Source organism: Equus caballus, chromosome 31, assembly GCF_041296265.1.
Source record: "Equus caballus isolate H_3958 breed thoroughbred chromosome 31, TB-T2T, whole genome shotgun sequence".
Lineage (NCBI taxonomy): Eukaryota > Metazoa > Chordata > Mammalia > Perissodactyla > Equidae > Equus > Equus caballus.
This window is the reverse complement of record NC_091714.1, coordinates 473,764-481,803: the sequence shown is the minus strand read 5'-3', so window position 1 is coordinate 481,803 and position 8,040 is coordinate 473,764. Positions and strand designations below refer to the sequence as shown.

The window sequence follows — 8,040 nt, the reverse complement described above, 5'->3', positions numbered from 1 at the left end:
ACAGAAGTGGCTATATTACTACCAGATAAAGTAGACTTCAGAGCAAAGAAAACTACCAGAGCTAACACAGGACATTATATAGTGATGAAAGGGCCAATCCACCAAGAAGACATAGCAATCCTAAATTTGTACGCACCAAACAACAAAGCTGCAAAATGTGTGATGCAAAACCTCTTAGAAGTGGAAGAAGAAATAGGCAAATTCACAATTAGAATTGGAGATGAGGACATCTCTCTCTCAACAACTGACAAATCAACCAATGAGTTTTAATGAATGTTTATAGAACAGTCTACCCAATGACAGACTACATATTCTTTTTAAGTGTCCACAGAAGATATACCAAGATAACTTGGAGGGAAAAAACCCCCAACAAATTGAAAAGAATTAAAAATATACATATCAACATGATATGCTGTACATTCATTTTTATTTAGTTCAATGTATTTGTTTTATTTCCATCGAGGCTTTTTCTTTGAGATTTTCTTGTTATTTTTCTGTTATTGATTTCTAGTCAGAGTCTCCCATGGTTGGGGAACACGCTTTGTATGTCCCAAATCAACAATCTAAGCTCCCACTTCAAGAACTTAGAAAAGAGCAAAATAAACACAAAGCAAGCAGCAAGAAGAAAATAATAAAGATAAGAGCAAAAATCAATGAAATAAAAAGCAATAAATAAATTAATAAAATAAAAACTTATTCTTTAAAAAGATCAATAAAATTGCCAAACCTTTAGCAAGACTGACAAAAAAAGAGAGCGAGAGAGAGAAGACCCAAATCACCAATATCAGGCATGAAACAGGGAATATCACTGAAGGTTTTACAAACACCAAATGGATCATAAGAAAATACTATGAACAACTCTGCACACATAAATTTGACAATTTAAACAAATAGACCAATTCTTGAAAACTACAATCTACTACAACTCATTCAATATGAAGTAGGTCACTTGAATAGCCCTATAACTTTTAATATTGAATTTGTAATTCATTAACTCCTCAAAAAGAGACCTCAAGGTCCAGATGGTTTCACTGGGTAATTTTACCAAACGTTTGAAGAAGAGTTAACACCAATTCTATACAATCTCTTCCAGAAAATAGAAGAGGAAGGAGCACTTCCCAATTCAGCTTATGAAGCTAGTATTTTCCTTATCCAAAGGCAGACGATGACAGCAGAAAAAAAGAAATCTGTAGACAAGTATCTTTCCTGATAATACACACAATAATTCTTAACAAAATATTACCAAATAGAATTCAGCAATATAGAAAAAGAATTATATACCATGACCAGGTTAGTGAGGTTTATTCCAGAAATGCAAGGGTGGTTCAATATTCAAAATCAATAAATTTTTATATAATTTTAAATTACATCAATTATATCAATTTAAATTTGAAATAATTTGCCGTATTAACAGGCTTAAGAAGAAAAGGCATATGGTCATATCAATTGATGCAGAAAAAACATTTGACAAAATCCAATACTCATTCAAGATAAAAACTCTCAGAAAAATAGGAATAGAGGGGATCTTCCTCAACTTTATAAAGAACATCTACAAAAAACTTACAGCTAACATTATGCTTAATGGTGAAAGACTAAATGCTTTCCCCCTAAGTTTGGGAACAAGGAAAGGATGTCTCCCTCACCAGTCCTACTCAATATAGTGCTGGAAGTTCTAGCTAGTGCAGTAAAGCCAGAAAAGGAAACGAAAGGAGTATGGATTGAAAAGGAAGAAATAAAACTGTCTGAACTTACAGATGACATGACTGTCTACAGAGAAAGTCCCAAGAAACCTACAAAAAGAAACTCCTAAAACTGTTGAGTTCAGTGAGGTCACAGGATACAAGAGAAACATACAGAAATCTATTGTATTTCGATATACCAGCAATGGGCACACAGACATCAAAATTTAAAACACAGTGCCATTTACAATCACTCGAAAAGAGGTGAAACACTTCAGTGTAAATCTAATAAAACATGTACAGTGCTTGTATGCTGAAAACTACACAACACTGATGAAAGAAATCAAAGATCTAAATAAAGAGACATCCCACGTTCATGGATCGCAAAACTCAACACAGGGAAGACGTCAGTTTTCCTCAAACTGATATACAGGTTTAACACAATTTCTAACAAAATCTTAGCAAGATTTTTTAATAGAGATAGACAAGATTATTCTAAAATTTATATGTACAAAGGGATCAAAAGAGCTGAAACAATTTTGAAGAAGAATAAAGCAGAAGGAATCAGTCTACTCAATTTCAAGACGTTATATAAGCTACAATAATCGAGACTGTGGGGTGTTGGCAGAGGGATAGACACACCCTGTGCACGTCTGCACCGTGGAATCCTACTCAGCACTGAAAAGGGACAAGCTATCGCTGCACACAACAGCTTGGATGAAGCTCCAGACAATTACGCTGAGTGGAAAGAGCCAATCCCGAAAGGTGACCTTCTGTGTGATTGCATTTACGTCAAGGGGCGGGTGGAGGGATCCTTGTGGTGACGGCAGTTTTCTGTCTCTTGACTGAATCAACGTCACAAGATGCTACTGCTGGGGGAAATAGGGTGAGGGTACAACTTGCAACTACATGTGAATCTACAATTACCTCAAAATAAAAAGTTTAATTTTCAAAAAGGCTACACACTGTATGCTTCTGTTTGTGTGATCTTCTGGAAAAGGCAAAAGTAAAGAAATAGAAAACAGATTGGCGGATGCCAAGCGCTGGGGGTGGAGGAAGAGGTCATGGGTGACTTTTGTGGGATGAAGCAACTATTCTGCGTCTTGGTGGTAGTGATAGTCATCAACTGCGTGCATTATCAAAACACATAGAATGTCACCTAAAAGAGCTCATTTGATTGTATGTGAATATTTGTAAAGCGCGTAAAAACAAACAGCAGTGAGGAATTTTAAGCAGGGAAGCGGCACGGTCAGACTTGCATTTTAGGAAGATTGCTCCTGTTGCTGAGTGGAGTGGGAGAGGGGAGGCGAGGACTTGAAGGCCAGCAGATTGGTGAGGAGAATCTGGAGGCGTGCAGGGTCAAGACGAGCAGGACCAGAACCCGGAATTAAGTATCAATAGAGATAGGGAAGAGGAGGTGGTTTCAATTACTCCCAGGACTGTTTTAGGACTGGATGTGGTTCCTTCCAAGAAAGTAGTTTTTCTCAGGGGGTATGTGAATCCTTTCATCCTGCCAACCAGTGTGCAAAAGAGTGACTTACACACGTGGATAAAAGCAAGAAAGCCACGTGCTTGAGGAAACTGATTTTATGAGACGCTGAAGGATAGGGACACGGGAGTAGGATTTTATAATTTTAGTTCAAATACAGGGATATTAAACACCAATTAAAAATAAAATGTTTTCATTGAAATGTTTGCTTACAAGTTAACTAGGAAGGGATTTGAAAAAGGTAAGAAATAATAGAATATAGGATATAGAATATAGGATGAACGAGTCACCCAAATTAACATACGTACATCCCACCCCTCCTTCTCTGAAGAAATTAGCTAGAAATGTTTTATCTGCTTAGGAATTGGGGCCGAAGAGATGGAAGGACCTCCCTCGTGCTGTCCTCAAGCCAGGGCCCAGCCTTGGTCGTGGAGGAAGGCCAGAGCGAGGGTAGCTAGGGCGCCAAAGCGTGCCCTCGTCGACGTGGAGGCTCACGTCCCTTGGCGTCTCCTCCTTTATCTGAGAGTGTTCCCAGGTGAGTGAGCCCGTCAGCCTTCCCAGCAGAGCAGGGTCTTAGCTGACCCTTCCAAGTGCCCCGCTGAAGGAGCCACCGTAGGATGGGGAGGAGGGGAGCGTGCCGTCCAGTGTGGGCGTGCGAATCCAGAACACGGGGGCAGGACCAGCTTGTGCAGTGGATTCTGGACAGAGAACATCCCGAGAGTTCCGGGAAACAGGATGTGGAGAAGAGCCGAGAAGAAGTGAAAAACTGTGAACAGAAGCCAGTGCTTTGCACCTTTGCCTCGGGGCACGGCAGCGTCCAAAAATGGAGCCATTTTCCTGCATGTTCTTTCTTTTCCCAGACTGATAACAATGTCTATTTATTTTTCTTAATTTTTTTCTTACTTAGAAATGAGGACAGATTAACAAAAAGGAAGAAAAAAACCCAAAATTCCACCATCAACATTAACTACTTTTGGTATTTTGATGTATCTGTTTCCAGTCTGTCTTCTGTGTGTGTGTTGTTTGCCTGTACATGATTTTATATGTTTACAAAAATCAGTTAAGCAAAATATGCTGTTTTAAACTCAATTTTTAAATTTAATAGTGATTCTGAGGCACCATGTCAAAAAGGTGGTCCCATTTCTAGCTTGAATGTGTGAATCTGAGTTACTGAAGCTTGAATAACCGCAGATCTGAGTTCACCTGTGTGGTCACCGTGTTTTGGGTATTCTGAAATGGTTCCGAATCTAAATCACATTCTACATTAAAAACACAATTTAGTATTTATCACTTTATAAGCCTTCTCATATAAGTCAGTTCACAAATCAGAAATCAATCCTCGATTGATAAGTTCAGTTTTGGGGTCTGGAAACACAGGCACCATGTCGTGCTGGGTCATTTACAAAATTTTGCACATAGACAATTTTAACTGCAAAACGGAAGCAGAAGGTGAGAGGAGCTGGTCCCAAATCCCAGGGCTTTTTGCAGCCAAGTGACCCTGCGGGACCTTAGGGAGGGCCGGGGGCTGGCGGCCAGCTCCGAGAAGCCCGCAGGGGCGGCATGCCAGGCGGAGGGGGGCGGTCCACAAAGGGCCCTGGTCAGCTGCTCCCTAACCTTCTGTGGCAGCTGCTGCCTCCTAAGCTTGGAAACAAATGCTTAATTTGGAGACTGAGCTCCCGCTGGGAGGGGAGGAGGTGCTAGCTCGGTGGTTCCACCAACTTTCTACCACCAAGAATCCTTTTCATCTTTCCCATTCCACCCCCATTGACCCGCCCTGTGTTGGGAAGGTTTTTCCTACAAAACTGCATTTAGTAACAATAACTTCTTCAAGCATCAAAGAGATTTATAGCTGCCAGCCAAAGTTTTATTCAAGAAACCACTGAATTGATTTAATTAATTATTGTAACAAATATTTATTAAGCAATAATGGTAGACGTGGATCTAGAGCCTGAAGTGCAAAGGGGTGAGGTTCTGGCCCTCTAGGGTGACAGTCGGAAAGTCAATGTTCCGTGAGGAGTTGCCCTCTGGTCTGCAGAGCGTCTGTGCGAGAGGAGAGAGGAGAGTGGATTAGGAGGTGAAAGAGGGAGGGGAGCGGGGGGCCAGGGTTGGGCTGGATTCCCAGAGGCATGCCTGAGTCAGAGCTTGAAGGGTTTGAAGGATAAATAAGAGTTTCCGGGCAGATAGAGGTGGGGTGCGTTGTGGGCCCCTCCAGAAAGCGGGCACAGCATGCTTGGTCATAATATCTGCAGTTCACAGAGGACCTACTACGTGTCAGGCGCTGGGCTGACACTGACACACGTCACCTCGTCTCCTCCTCACTGGGAGGAAGCACTGACATTTCCCACGTTTCACAGGCGAGGACACAATGGCCTCAGGATGTTAACACTTTGCCCGAGGCCACACGGCTGGGGAATGGTGGGGCTGGATCCCAGAGCCCACAACCACCACGTCTGCAGGCATCTTTGGGCAACAAGCGGCAGCTTGGTGTTGCCAGAAAAGTGAATGTGGGAAGACGAAGCGAAGTGAGGCGACCAGGACCTGGGAGGGCCCCCCGGTATGAACTGGGTTGTATCCACAGCGATTTCCATTGGCCACTCTGGCAACCGTGTGAGGGGCCAACCACAGTGCAAAGCTGAGGAGAGGAGCCCACCCAAGGGCCTGACTGCACAGGCGTTCTGCAAACATGAAGAAAACAGAGTCTCCTTATGTCGTGTAAATGTCTGATTCGTGTTAGATGTCCCACAATATCACCATCGGACCCCCATCTCAAGGCTGACATCTCGTAAACGTTCCGCGGCTCCCTGGATACCCTGGGCTGCTTTTGGCATCTGAGCCCACCTGTGCTGCTGAGTGAGCCCAGCTCTGACTCTCTCTGGGTGGAAATTCACATGAATTTGGTTCCAATCTATGACTTTCCTTAAAGTCTTCCCTTATTCAGGCCCCGTCACATACATTTGTCACACCTGTATTACTGTCAAGGAAGCAGGACAGCTACGACCTAGCCGGGGCCATTTGTCACATTTGCATGGAATACTTTTCCTATAGAAGCTTATCTTGGAATGTAATCATGGAGGAAATTGTGGTACACAAGTTTTTCCTTTTCTGGACAATTGTTTGAGATAGAATCTACTCCAGAAGGTAAGACACTTAGTTTCACCCAGAAATTGATGTCATTTGGGCCACATGTAGTCCCCCCAAAATATACCAACTAAAGGTGACAGTGACAATGAATCGACATCCGGATGTGGCTGGACTTCCCCATGGCACATTTGCAAGTTGATGTGTCTTGCCATTTTCCACCCAATCCCAGGTGATAGAGGCAAGATAGAAACTTAAAGATGGCTTTAGTTTTAGGGAAATAAGAGAGAAACGCTTGGGGAACAATAGTTTGAGCGCAACTGCTCTTCGCAATGGCGTGGACATAAAATATAAATAGTTTCACGGAGGCTCCAGATAGGTTGTGCATGATTGATTCCGGGCAGGCTATTAAGGGAAGCTCAGGACGACCAGGCTATTTTGAGGCCAGGCTCTTGCACGACGCCCTTTCGCTCCCACAGCCTGTGCTCTTGGCACGGCTCTCAGAGAGAAGCTGCTGCCTGCAACCCGCAGTCTGACTCAGGGCGGCATTGCTCAAGGTCTCTCCTTTTAAGGCTGTCAGCTGAGCCCGCAGGCAGCTGGAGCCATCACTGTGAACAGCCTGACTCTGAATTTTCCAAAAGGGAACCTGGACCACCTGAGCCCCCGGGAGGAGGCACGAGTCACACTTACCTGCTGCTGCTCGTGCCCGGGCGGAGCCGTCCGCAGGAGCTGGAACGCAAAGGGCACTTTGTAAGACCTTTCAGCCGGCAGGTTAAATGTGGCCCACAGCTGTCACTGAGGCCCTGCCCCCAAAATAGTCCAACACAGGAGCAATAAAGATAACAGCAGCACTGACGACGAGACTGCCAGCAGCGCACTATGACTGTCGTCCTTAGAATGAAATATTTAAGCAAAGGTGTTAACCGAAAGCGAGCACAGTAGACAAAGTGTGGAACAGTGGGCTGAACTGTAAGAGGGCTCAGAGGAGCACCAAAAACCCTCCGAGAGCGGACCAGACGGTCTGGGGAGTTTGTTACTGGAGGAATCAGTGATATTTGTGCTACTAATACAGAGCAGGGTGACATGGCAGAGTAGAAACCCTGTTTAAAAACAAAAAAAACTTCAGAAGAAAACGCATTTCCTAAAGGAGAAGCTGAGGCCTTGTGAGGGGGCATCCCATGTAGCCCAGGGGCCTGGCCAGGTGGAGGAGCCCCATCCCAGCTGCTCATCCAGAGGCCAGGTGGCTCCCTACCCAGGGCAGTGGGAAGGGGCGTCCATCCTCCGTGATGGGGAGGCTGAAGCCCTGTCGGGTCTGAGACTTGTACCTGTGTTTGAAAGAAGGCTGATAGCTTTTCGAGAAACTAAAGCTTATCTTATAATGGCATGAACTCCAAAATCAACGATACTCTGAGATACGTGTCATATCACAAAAAGATTTCTATCACATGGATTATTGCTTAACTAATAGAACACATCTAATTTCCTCATCTAAGCAATGCTAAAACATATACACTTAGATTGCTCTGCTGATGGAAAATTTAATCTGATCAAGCCTCTAAATCAAACTACGAATTTATAGGAAAAGATGTTTATAGAAACTACAGAAGTGCAATCAGTAGTGTCCAGGAAGTGAGCTCTGCAGGACAAACCCCCTGGCTCCTTTGACAATTAAATGTCGAGGGAATGAGACAGAGAGAGAGAGAAAGACAGAGAGAGCGAGAGAGAGAGGGCGGGAGAGAGATATATTTGGCTCTAGATTTGAATGAACTGTAAATAGACATGAGACAATTGAGG

At 43.7% G+C, this 8,040-nt stretch overlaps 1 long non-coding RNA gene across 1 annotated transcript; it reads right to left on the bottom strand.

Moving 5' to 3' along the window:
• Window positions 1-5,010: 5,010 nt before the first annotated feature.
• Window positions 5,011-7,064, bottom strand: LOC138921667 (uncharacterized). Its single transcript, XR_011434438.1, has 2 exons — window positions 6,937-7,064; window positions 5,011-5,208 (listed from the first exon to the last, which is right to left on the bottom strand). It is a non-coding gene; the product is annotated as an uncharacterized lncRNA (long non-coding RNA).
• Window positions 7,065-8,040: the final 976 nt, after the last annotated feature.